This window comes from Pogona vitticeps, chromosome 10 (assembly GCF_051106095.1).
Source record: "Pogona vitticeps strain Pit_001003342236 chromosome 10, PviZW2.1, whole genome shotgun sequence".
NCBI lineage: Eukaryota > Metazoa > Chordata > Lepidosauria > Squamata > Agamidae > Pogona > Pogona vitticeps.
The window spans coordinates 7,728,362-7,742,132 of record NC_135792.1 but is presented as its reverse complement, the minus strand read 5'-3'; positions in this window follow the sequence as shown (position 1 = coordinate 7,742,132).

Below are 13,771 nucleotides of genomic sequence, written 5' to 3'. Positions count from 1 at the left end.
CCTTGAAGAAATCAAGGAGGAATGATTTCTCCTTCAAGAACATTTCTACCTTCAACTAATACATCTTGTGTTAGTTGAAGGTAGAAATGGTCTGGTACATGAGTGCAGAATGGCATTTGGGACTTACAAGTCTTTGAGTCGAGCCGGGCTGGGCGAGTGTAACTTGTTCATAATCTGCAGGGAATTCTAGGATTTTTAATCCAAAACCACAAATTTGCACACCACGGCTTGAAGTCAATAAATGAGCCTCATTGCTGAGTAGAAATTACTCATTAAAACCTGCGTGAGAGTCCGCCTCCTTGTTGTACTATGATCCACAACCGCTTTTAGTCATCTGTTTTTTTCTGAAACCCATCACTTTTTCTCTCTGCCTTGTAGAGCAAAGTGTGACCGGTATGTGTTTGTCCAGAGAGAAAGAGCAAGAGAAACTGAGAATTAGATATATGTTCAACCCTTTAAAAACTGACCAGGCAGCTTGATTCTGTTGCTGGTTGAAATTTGATGGTTCAAATTACACACTGTGAACTTCCTTTTAAATAATCCAAGCAGCTGCAGAGTGGTCTCCATGAAATAGACAGGTTTGCTCAGGGTCCGTGAGTATTTTTAGACACTTGATTGGTGAAAAGTACAGGGTAGCAAGCCACAGTTGCTGCGGGGAAAGGGGGAAATGATACATTTAAGGTTGACAAGATATGAACTTCAGTGTACTCAATGTCAAGGACTGTAGCCTGAGAGAAAAGCAAGCAGACTTTTGGCTCTGTTTCCTACCAATGTCTGCCAACAGAAAGCCTTGAGATACTTCATGCTTGGTGGCAGGAAACACTCTACACAAACAAGGCACTAATAAGTATGGGAAAAGGATTTTGTAGGAGTCTAGAAACTTGCCAAAGGTAGAAGTTGTATGTCTTCCAAGATTCTTTGTGAGAAGAAATAAACCTCATCTCAAGAATTTGTCTATCTGTGAGTCTCAGCTCTGCCGTTCTAAAATGATGATGGTTTCAGAAAAATGTAATGTCGTTTACCGAGAACAATGACCACATTTTAAATTTAATGGTGGTTAAATTGTACATTGTTGGGAGAAGGTAGTGCAATGCTAAGCGCAAGCGGGTATCATGTAATGGGAAGAAGTTGGAGAACTTAGACAAAATGCAGAAATAAATGTGAACATTAGGAGAATGCATACACATTTCTACAAATTTCAGTGCAGTATGAAAACACAGCGTTGTAACTTCATTATGAAGCAAAGAGGGGAATAAATTGCTGGTGGGATTAGGAAAAACACAACAAAATCAAATCCAAGATATATTCACATCCTTGAAACGAATAACGAGATTTGGCCACAACTGAGTCAGATATGGCTTCCCCATAATTATAAAAATAATAATCTTAAAATTGCAGAGTTGAAAGGGACCCTATGGTTTATAAGAACTACTCCCTGTCAAGGAGGCCTAGTGGGGAATTGAACTCCCAACCTCTGACCCCATAGCCATATACCCATATCCAAGCAGTCCCTTATTGTATCAGCTTTAGGGGGAAACAGAACATTCTGCAAGAACATCTTAGAATTCCCTCGCCTTCAGAATCCATTTATTGTCTTCCTCGACACGTGTCCTAGATGTGTGTACCATTATGCATTTAATTTTTAGCAAAAATCATGTACCAACTTTAAGTGCCATATAGATTTCAATCCTATATCTCACTGGTAGGGATGGGACTTTCCAATGTTTTGGACAACAGATCCCATAATTATCTATTCTTGGAGTTCTGCCTAACAGACAGACACCTAAATGCAATTTACCTGGACGAATGGCCTCAACTGGAAGGCTTTGAGTATGAGCTAGGCCTAGCTCCATTGAGCTTTCTGTTTAGAAAGGAAGGTCCCAGCTAGCACTGGGGCAGGGACAGGGAACTTGGGCAGAGCTAAGAGACGCTCAAACTCAAAGCCTTCCTATTGAATAATTTCTCCCAGATGAGCCACATTTTGTTGGCTGTCAGGAATCTCAGAATGGATGGTTATGGGATTTGTACTCCCCCCAAAATTTTAGGAAATCCAATCCCTGCTCAATGGCCACTGAAGTTGTTTCCTTACAGCCAAAATGAGAAGCACACCAAACTTCAGATGAGAATTGTCAACTGGCAAGTTGAACTTTGCTGGGCAGATCATTTTGATGCACACAGGAGACAAAACTTGGCTAAAAATGTCACCACGGGGACAAACTCTTTCTAGAAAAACTGACTAAGAAAGCAGAACGAGGGAACTGCAAAGTCATCTTCAGCTGTTTTCAGAGCCAGAGCACATATAATGATGATGGTTCCACTGGTGTGGAATGGCTTGATTCGGATAATGTTTTGGTAGGTGTGAGACCCATTGAAGCGTGCTTGAAGTGTGTCATCTTTGATAAATCTAGCTGATGATTATGCACATGCCTGAAATATCAGCCATGTCAGAGTCATTCAAGAAGCACCAGACAGCCCCTTGTTTATCAATTGGGAGCTATATTTTATGTTGCATATGATAATTGAGCTAAAACAGAAGCAGGCAAGTGAGAAATGATAGACTTCTTTGCCTGGTGTGATTAATCATCCTTTCCATCCACGTAATGCAGAGAAACTCACTGAAAAGCTGCAAGGCTTACTTCCAAGGGTGAAATGTAGGGTTAGTCTTATTTTAAAAAATCTATATGTGTGTGTGTATACACATACACACACACATGTATTGTCATATTCAACAGAAAGAAGGAGGGAGGATTTAAAAGCATAATCAGTATTTCAGACAGTTTTCTTCTTCTGGATTCTGTTCTTGGGTCTAGAGATGTTCCTGGGCTAAAACTCCCAGAAGCTTTCATCTCTGGCTGCCCTAGCCAGGATTTCTGGGAGTTGCATCCAAGAACATATGGAGACCTAAGGTTAGGAACCGCTGCCATGTAGTCATGCATTTTGGCTTCTCTCTTCTTCAAATGCTTTGGATCAATGAATTCTGTAGCCAAGATGGCAATTGCAGAACACAAGAGGATGGAATATTTCAGATGGTTAACTTCTGGATCAAGACTGTGAAGTTTTAATGGTGTTCTGTCTGCATATGTAGAAATATTATCTAATGTGCATAGATATGCCAGTCTATCTGTCAGTTTGTCTATGTATCTACCTGTGTGGCCTGTTTGGAATGGGCATAGGGGTAAGTCTCCTTGGCACTGTCATTAGAGGTGGGCCTTACATGTTTGCAAGAGAGGAAGAGGAGGAGGACGAAGAGGAACCACATGAAAGATGATCTCTGTTTTATTTTTGTCTTCTGTCTTGGATTTCCAGAAGAGAGCCTCTAAAACATGAATTATTCACATTAACAAAAGAGGGGTACATGAAAGTTTTATGTCTCTTTCATGTTCTGTCTTTCATGTAACCTGTGTTTCACCCATTGAGTGTCAAATTCTGTGATGAACTCCTCATCCAATAGCATCTCAATGGCTGTATCAAAGTCATGGTGGTGTGACCAGTTAAGAACTGTCAGCAGCCAACCAGGAACAATTATTTTTTGCCTTTTCTCCTTGATTTTTGAAGGATATATTAGAATTTATTTGGATTATTTTTATTGTTCCTCGTTTGTGTCAGTATGGCTTATTGCTAGACTGAAAAAAGGAGAAGTGAAGGCATCAGACAGTAGTGAGAAAAGAAATCTCCCCATATTCTAGTTTGGGGTGGAGCTTTGGTGGTATTTTTTTGCCTTTATTTGCTTGTTTGCTTTTCTTGGTTTTAGGGAAAGGGGGCAGTGTGTTTATTTTTTATTTTGCTATTCCTCTCCCTCCTCTCTCTCTCTTTCTCTCTCTCTCTCTGTGTGTGTGTGTGTGTGTGAGAGAGAGAGAGAGAGAGAATGCTTTCCCTGTTTGATTAAGTTTTTTTTTTAAAAAAATGTTTGGCTAATTTGCTGTGAATATATTCTGTTAAAGTTGTATATTTTGGGAGGTTTGGGGATGATTTTTTTTCTTGTTTACTCCTGCCTGCTTTTGAAATAGATTGATTCTTTGTTGTGTTGCCTCTGCTTTTTAAAGAGTAGTTTTTAAGGATTCTTTTTAGAGCTTTTGGAGTGCCAGGAAAGAGGAGTGGAAACCCAACATGAAAAATCCAAGAAGAGATTTTCTGTTTCATATAAAATGAAAGGACCAGTGCAGGAAGAAAAGAGCTCCAAACCAAGGAAACACAGAAATATTCACTGTGCAGATCCCTACCGGTCTGAATATTAGGCAGCCTGGGGGCACCTGGAGCAAGATATTGTATGCTAAATGGGGCACTTTTTGAGTAGGCCTCCTTCAGTCTCAAGAGACAATGGTAACATGCTCTGAACAGAGGTCTTGGAACAGTGTCTAGTGTGGCTGAGAAGGCCAATTTGAGAGTGACAGTCCCTTCCACACTGAAGACAAATACAGTATGTCCCCTGCCCAGCTCCCTGATTTGGCTGGTTTCGCGACTGCCTCTTTGCCTCGGCCTGCTGAACAAGGGTCTCTTCAAATTGGGAGAGGCCATGATGCACCGCCTGACTCCAGGCTGAACCCTCAGATGTCAAGGTTTCCCATCTTTTGAGGTCCATTCATTTGAACAGAGCCCAGAAAAGAATAGGCAACCAGCACAGATCATATAACATGAGGGTAACATGCTCCAAGGGTTCAGTGCAAACCTTCACTCTGGCGCAGCATTTTGGACCCTCAGATTATACACAGCACAAATCAATAGAGCTGCTTGATCAGTGACTATCACTGAATAATTCTGTGCTCTCCAGCTGAGGATCAAATCACATGTTGAAGCTGAAATGCATTTCTTTTCTTTTTCTTATAATATTACCTGTTGAGACAATATGAACCTTCCAATACCACTGTGCCCAAGATATCAGATATGCAAAGCAAGCTGTGCTATCTCCAGACTGATTAATGACAAAGACAAGTTAACTTACCATATGTAGACCCTTCCCCCTCTCTTATTTCATTTCTGGATTTTGCTGTTTTTGGAGAGGGTGGTGCTGTCCATTTTGACACTCTCTCTCTCTCTCTCTCTCTCTCTGTGTGTGTGTGTGTGTGTGTGTGTACACACTGCCTGATTAGTGGAAAGCACTACACTGCATGGCTAATAATAATAATAATGGTGCACTGTCAACTTGATTTTGACTTATGGCAACCCTTTTAGTTTACTATTCCCTTCTTTTCGGGGCGCCCTGGGCCCGTGCAGCTTGCCCACAGTCACACAGGCTGGCTGTACTTGCAGGAGACACAGTGGAGAATCGAACTCCCGAATCTGCAGCCAGATAGCCTGCAGGATGAACAAATAAATAAATAGAACAAAAATCAAAAATCAAAAACTAAAATAAATAAAAAATAACAAATAAGTCAGTAAAACAGCATAAAAAAAGTCACCAAGAACAGACAGGCAGGACAGTTTTGCAATTAAGCTGGCTGGACTGAAAGTGAAAAAGAGGCATCACTCCAGAGATGTTATTATTTTGCTCCTCAATCCGTTTTCAAGCAGCACACACAGATGGGTGACTTTGGTCATACTCTGCTGCTGCTTCTATTGCTTCTTCTGTGTCTAACCACATCTGATGGACTGCTGGCATTCATAAAGGTCAGTGGGCAAAAAAACAAAGCAACTCGGGCCTTTGGAAGCAACCTTTCTTTGCCGTTGGTGAGAAAGTTTGTAGATCTGCGGGCGATTTCTTTAGTGCAAGATATTATGGATGGGAGTCTTATAGGTGGAATGCTTTGCATCCACATTCTTTTGCACTAAAGAAATCACCAGCAGATCTACAAACTTTCTCACCAAAGGATGGAGGAGACCTCTTAACTTTGCAGCTGATTCCTGCTGCTGAAAACCAACCTCAATGGTTTTGTTGCAATCAAAAGAAAAGGGAAGTTCCATAGCTGAGTGACACACCACATGTTTTGCACATCAAAGATCCCAAATTAATACTCAGGCATTTCTGAGGAAGAGGACCATGAATAGATATATTTTATGTATTTATTTGCCTGTGAAAATGAAAATAGAAACAGTTTATGCCGTTTCAGTCTGGCAAACACATAAAGCAGTTTCGTAATACATGCCTATGCCTGATTTTGGAGTATTGTGTACAGAGAAGTGCATCATGAGTATGCAAGAGTTGCTGGAAAAGACAATAATGCTAGGAAATATTGAAGGCAGCAAGAAAAGAGGAAGACCAAATAGGTAACAAGCCAGAATCATGGATAAATATACCCATAAAACATCTGTGAAGATTCTCAGTCATCCAGGTGTGGTTATTTGGAAGTAGAGTCATGGCAACTGGACTTCATTCTTGTTAGATTGAAATGTTTCTCTCCTCCTCCAAGTAGCTTCTTCAGTCTGAGGAGAGTTGGTAGGAGACCCTTGATATATCCTCCACACTGGTTTCACTTCCCCTGGTCTGATTAGTGAGGGATAAGGGATGCAGTCCTTCCCCACTCATTGTCATCCATCCCAGGAAAGATTAGGACCACACACACCAGAAAGACCCCACTGTTAACAATAATTAATGACCCATAACAATGGGTGGAGAAGGACTGCAGAAGTGGGATTATCCCTCACCCCCAGCCCTTTGCCCTTCTAACACGCTTATTCAGACCAGGGGGAAGTGAAACCAACATGGAAGATATATCAGGGGTCTCCTACCAACTCTTCTCAGACTGAACAAGCTGCTTGGAAGAGTAGTGAAACGTTTCATCCTAACGAGAAAGAAGTCCAGTTGGCATGACTCAAGTTCCAGAAAAATCCACAAAACATTCAATGGGGGCAAAAGAAGACTGTTTTGTCCAATTCAAAAATTTCCCTATAAAAATATAATTGACATGAAGATTTGACTGCATCAAGTACGCCATTACTTTTCCTCATTGCATTTCATTTGTTGGTTTGTAAGAAGGTTATAATGATGGATTCCCAGTGTGGTGTAGTGGAAAGAGTGACAGACTAGGACTCTGGAGAAGAGGGTTCAAATCCCTGCTCAGCTATGGAGACAGACTGGTGGAGTGGAACTAGTAAAACCAGTCCATAAATATGTCACTTACCTTGAAAACCTTATTAGGGTCACTATAAGTCAATTCTGACTTGACAGCACAGAACAAACACGCACATAATGATGATGAAAAGATTGCTGAGAAATGGTCACCTCATGGTGCCATTTCCTTGTCAGGTTTGTTTGCCTGATGTTAAGCCTCTGAAAGCACATTATTTGTAACAACTAATATAAGCCCCATCTACACACCACCTTTCCAACTCTGGAGCAAAATGTATCCACATTTTAAATGATGAATATCGGAAACAAGGTGCTGACAATTACAAAGGGCGCACACAGATGGTGAAATGTCAGAGTTTCCTCACAGTGAAAACAGAAGCAGTGAATCGAGAAAGAATTATGCTTCTATATTTGTGTAACTTGGTTATTAAAATGCAAATGCCTTGTTTCCAAAAGGTTGGCCCTCCGCGTGCCTTTTCCCATTTATTTGAAAGTGAAATAATCAGTTCTGGGGTTTTGCTCCAAATTGATTCCATTCTCTTTTGCCAGTAGATAAGAGGATGTCTTTAGGATCTGGGAGAAAAAACCCTAGGGTTTTTAAAAGAATCTTGCTATAGTCAATATACTTTAAGTACTTATTCATTCCTTCCTGCTGGGTGACTCGCTTGACATGCATGCATCAGCAATAGACCCTGAGGTGGTTAGTTTGTTCTTTCAGCAGAATTTGTTCTACGCAAAATTACCATGTACGTGACAATAGCAACTGAGTTTCAAGGAAGCACCCCTTGCAGTTGCCCAGCTCAGGACAAGAACCAGAAGCAAAATACTTGACCTATCTTGAGCCGATGTCTGCAAGACATCAAGGCCGGTAACAGATTCCCAAGGTGGTAACGAGGAACGCACGTCAGAGCTTCAATGGCAAATTATACCCTAGATTTGATATGGATGGCAGGTTGACAACAGAATGGCCTGGAGGGTGCATCTGTGATTTCAGGGTGATATTTCATAGTTTCATTGATCAGAATCCTGTTAGAAAAAAAATCACACATGGAGGGACAGCCTATCTTTATCCTCTTGGTTTATCAGCCGCTGTGTGTCTGAGCACGTGATTGGGTGTCTGACTGTTTCTTTGACCCAGGAATGCAGAGGACTGTAGCAGTCGGACAACAGCATAAGTAGGCTCACCTAGGTGATTGCCTGAAGGAATTAAGGAGGATTCTGGGCACTGTGTACTCATCAGCAGTTCTTCCCAATTAATGCCACACACTCAGCAGCCAGAGGGGGTTGAATAGGAAAGATACTTATGGCTTTCCTGTGCCTGCACACTTGTGCAGATCCACTGTGCACCCTCACCGTCATGGTGCAACCCTGACTATCTTGGAACCGTGGGATAGCTCAGAGGTTTAAGGCATCTGGATGTGGAGCCAGAGGTTAGGAGTTCGATCCCCACTGTGCCTCCTGGACTTGATGATCCATAGGGTCCCTTCCAGCTCTGCTGTTCTAAGGTTATTATTATTCACTGTTTGATTACCACGCGAGCGGCAATCTTAAGCATTCCTTGAAGCAAGACGAAGTTTAGCTGCATTTACAAAGGCCGTTGCTTGAAGGCATTGATGAAATGCAGCCTTTCTGTTCAGATAATAACAATCTTGCGTGCGCTAGCACTGGGTAAGAGTGAGAGAGGGCTCTGGTCTACCTAAGGTGATGGTCCTCCACCACTAAACTATTGGTAAAGGTGTTTTTCACACCTCTGGCTTGCCCCTCCACTCTTCCTGTTTGTTTGCTTAGTTTCCTTTGTTAGTCTCTCTCTTCTCTTCTGAACTCTGAGCATGCAGGAAGTATGGAGGGGTCTCACCCATGTATGGAGACTCCATTTCTTTTTTTTTTTCCCCTTCCGCTTACTGGCTTTAACTTCTCCCCTACTGATACTGCTTCTAGAGGGATTTTTAACATATAAAGGGCTCATCACTGTGAAAAGGAACTGGACTACTCAGTCTTAAGCTATCAGTTTGTACCTGATACTCTGCTAACTACGAAAGGCATTAACCAAATTCTCCAGTACGTTCAAGATTTGGTTCACTGTCTCATCACTGGAAAATGCCTGTGGATTATTGGGATACATAGATCTACGTGTTGCAAAGTTCAACAGGAGTTGGTATTGCCTTCTGAGATCCATTGTCTCTGAAAAGCTATGTTTCCTGGTACTTTGCTGATTAATGTTTATGTGGCACTGGATTCTTTTGGATCTTGGTTGTATTCTATTGCCATTAGATAGATTCAGCATCTATAGATGAGAAGGAGGGCTTCGACTTGTTAGATAGCCAAAAAATAATAATTAACAATTCCAAGAGCATTTTTGAAAGAATGGAGAAGGTGCACTTGCTTTTGCAGAAAAAGTGAACAGTGATGAAGGAGCCTATCATTGTTACAAAGAAGGTTGCCATAGTAATATGGAAGCTTCTTAATTACAGCATATTCAGGAATATAGTGATGCTGTTTGACATTGATTCTTCCACAATGGCATACATATTTGTTGAGGTGTCCCTAGCCCATAGAGCATCTGGTCCAGCTAAGGATGCAAACTGTCCCATCCGATAGAAAAAACGGGTGTCTTGTTGATACGCCTCATTAAAAAGGTATGTTAGCAGCTGTGAAATCATTCACTTTTGAATGAAAGTTAAAAAGACCAGTGAATGATATAGACTGTGGAAAAGATTCACCACATTGAAAAGAAATTTGGTAAAAGAGAGGTCCTAAACATGTTTCTTTAAACCAGTGGTTCCCAACCTTGGATCCCCAAATGTTTTTGGACTGAAACTCCCAGAAGCTTTTAGCAGTAGGTATACTGGCCAGGATTTCTGGGAGTTGTAGTCCAAAAACATCCAGGGACCCAAGGCTGGGAACTAGTGCCTTATATGAATCCTACTTTGCTAGCCTTTCCCATCCCTCCACCCCCAGCTCTGAGGACATTATTCCATGGACATCTATCTTTCATTTATAATTAAAGCTACCGGCAATTATTTTGGTAACTTTGGATTAATTAGAGAGAAAGAAATTGTATGATTAACGTGTTAATAGATAAGGTAGTTACAATCCCTTTCTTTTTTTAAAAAAAACCTCCTCATTTACCTTGCCAAATTGGCCCATTAAATCTTTGCATGTTGCACCTATAATTGCAAAACTCCAATTATCATACCTTTAGCTAAAAGAGGTGATAAGGTTTGCCCGAGTGGAACACGATAAGAGATAAAAACGGAAGGTTGCTCAAGAATAACTTTTCTTAAAAGTGATCAACACCAAATGTACACTCCTGATAAGAGCCAGAAGCAAATGACTTCAGATTCCACTCCCGCCCCTATTATCTCCAAGTGAGCAATGGGTATAGATGTTGAAAAGCAAAGCAGCAACAGTGTCAAACTAAAAGTAGGCCAGGGCCCACTTTCTTGCCGTCAGCCAATCCCCATCCTGTCCTATGAGAGTTTTGCACATCGGAGCCTTCAAGGTTCTCCCCACTGAAGGGAGACCCTTGGGAGGCCAGAAAGGAGTGGAAAATAGCCTTCAAGAAAATGGTAGTTCAGGAACGTGGTCCAGAACCCCTGTGGCTGTTTTAAAATTAAGCCTACCTATTTGCTTTAACCGTGCTATTGCAATTTTCTATCTGGGTTTGCTTTTCAGAGAGTAATTAGCCAGGAAAAGAGCATTTCCACTTCCAACAGATGTAGCAATTACATATATTCAGAAATACTATTATCTGCGTGGAGTACTTGGAACATTTTTTTTCCTTCCTAGAGACTGAAAAAATTCTCTCTCTTCAAGCAAAACAATGAAAAGGCAATTGTGAATGCAACGTTGGCTGAATGCATTATTTAGGCAGGGAGGCGAGTTGTAGTCAATAAATGCCTTCTTCAGATTCATTCAGGTTATCTCAACATGGGGGGAGATGCCTCAAAGAGAACTTTTCAAGCCCCATAAGATGTCTTACCCCAGTTCGAGAGAGAGAGAGAGAGATAAGGAGCAATTTCTCCTGCTAGTCTCTCCACATTTTGTGCAAAATGCTCCCACAAAATTAGCACTCGTTCTCTTTGAGAAGCAAAACACATAATGGGTGCAATCAGACAGGGAGAAAGGATGCTGTCTGATCATGCTGGAACAGGTCACTTCCAAAGTACAACCCAGAAGTGTTTAAGAAATGGGAAAGTAATGAGTTACTGTAGGCTATTCCCTTGTCCCTTCCATGATGCAGCTGAGTTGCAAATTAACAAAGGGTCCATTAATTAAGTTATGAACAAGAAACAGGGCTAAGGCTACACTACCACTAGAACTAGGAGATCTTAGCAAATCTCTCCCTTCCTAAGTATGAGAGGTGGGTCACCATCCTTAGGTAGTTGTTGGTGGCTCTGAGATGAACGCCTTGTGCTCTAGGAGAGATGCCACGGAGGCGGGCCACGCAGGGCGTGCGGCAACAGGCGTGATGTATAGCCACCATCAGCTGACCTTGTGCCCTGCTTCCTTTTGCCTTCACATCACTGTACAGGACGGCCTCAGATGAGGATAGGATGTGAAGGAGGGGGCAGCTGAAGATCTCTCCAGCTGGAGGTTAACCTGGTTGGGTGCTGGTAAATTTCCTTTAATTAAGACAATCTGATGGCCCATTCCTTCCCCCATCACACCCCAAAATAAACCCCAAAACTTGTGCTTCAGCTATGGTGTGAACTGGTCTGCAGCCTGTGATTGTAGGAGTCTTGAAGACATGCACCTCTTCTTTAAATAATGCAGTGTCGCCCCATTTCTCCCACCACATCCTGCAGCACAAGCTCCTGGCAAGGCTTTGGAAAGCTTGAAATTCAGTTTGTGGAGGGATGTAAATGTGATAGATTGTGTGTAGGGCCAGTAATTTTGAGAAATACATAAAAAGAGGGAAAGGGCAGCGTAAAGGACAAGGGAGATAAAGGCTTGGCTGTTATTAAGTAGAACCTACTGAACTGGAAAAGAGGCCGGGGTGGGGACAGAATGAAAACAATATCAAACCGCCTGCTGTTAAGCAGAAAGAAAGAAAGAAGAAGAGGTGGAGAGGCAAGACAAGGGCCAAGAATAACTCTTGCTGGATAATGAAAGAGGATTGTTTTTGTTTGTTTGTTCTTTAAAGTCCATCTTTGAAATGAAATTTTCGGCAAAATTAAGGCAAGCTAGCATCTGTAATCTAAAGGGTACTTTAAGCACTCTCCAATAAATAAATAAATAAATAAAGCATCACTGGTATTGAAATAGGAGCCCTAGCCATGATGTGTTCTTCCCATGGCTGGACTGTAAATGATGACTCTGGGTTTCTCTGAGCTTGAGAGAAGGAGAGGTGGGTAGAAAGCAGAGCCAAAGGTGGCTTCCTTGGAGAAAGGAACTGGCTTTGCCCTCCAACAGAGCTTCACGAAATGGTCCACAGGAGAACAAGCTCTCTCTGACCGAGGGAAAACAGGCCAGTGGAAGATGAGGAAGGAAAGGAATCCCTTGGCACAGACATGGAACAAGGAAGGAATGGCTGCAGGCAGATCTTGGGAGGACTACGTTTTGCTGAAACTGCTGAAGAGTTTTGAATTTCTGGTCAAATTCTCTTTTTGCTACACAGAAGTACAGAGACACAGAGAGGAGAATAGCGACAAGTTCTCCAGACAGCCTACTCCATTCTCATTAACTGGCAGTTGAAGTCTCAATAGCTCACTCTGAGACCTTTGTAGGAGAAAGAAAAAAATATTTCATTATGTACAGTTGTGAACTGGCCAACAGCAAATGAACAACTAACCAGACAACTGACTTCAACAGACTAAAGAGAGGGAAAGAGACACTCAGCAGAGAGGTGGGCCTCTCTTTGAAAACAGATGGAAGGGATTGGTTGGGTAGTGCTGGATAGATGGATAGTCACCCAAGCCCAGAAAGGTCCCTCCCAGTCACTCAAACTACAGGTAGCATGTGAGGCTGTAAATAAAAACTCAAACAGAAGCTGTGCAGGGAAAGAGATAGGATAAAGAAAATCTACTTGCCACTTCATCTACTTGTTGCAAGGAAGAATGTATTGCTAACATGCCACTTGTCGCAACTTAGATTTCCATGTTGTTATTTTTTCTAAACTGCTTGTTGCAGAATCTCAGCCTGGTGCCGATTCAGAGATTTCTGGGACCTGTAGTATGAGAAAGTAATTCCCCAACGTTCTGACCTTATGTCATCTGGGGGAGCTACGTCTTCTGATTCAGCATTATAAAACAGAGTAGAGAAGGCCTTGATCTTAGTTTGGCTATTTTTCTGTGTCTGTCCACCTTTCTGTACTGATTTTTATACATCCTTCAATCTTCATGAGGCACCTATCAGTATATTTCACAAGTGCTTTGAGGTGTGCACCTGATAATAGGAAGAAAGTTCCCCTCATTTGCCTAGAGACAAGCTCTTCTTGCCTGGGGTTGTGGGAATTCAAGTTCGTCCCTAAGTCTTGTGGGCCAATGTAGACATATCATTTTGGTTATAATACAAGAGAACACTTCTTTTGTATTTTGCATTCCAGTAATGTTTGTTTTGTGATTTGTCATTAGATGGTAAACAGGGGCTTCATTTGCAAGTCTTAACATTGAGGTATGTATCTCTGAAGAAATCATGCTGTAGAAGAAAAACAGGGCAACTGCATCAAATACAGATTTCCCTACGCATCTAGTTTGATCCTCCATCCTGGCTCTCCCTTCCTTTGCTTTAAGACTTTTGGAATTGGCTGTCTCCTACTGCCTTCAT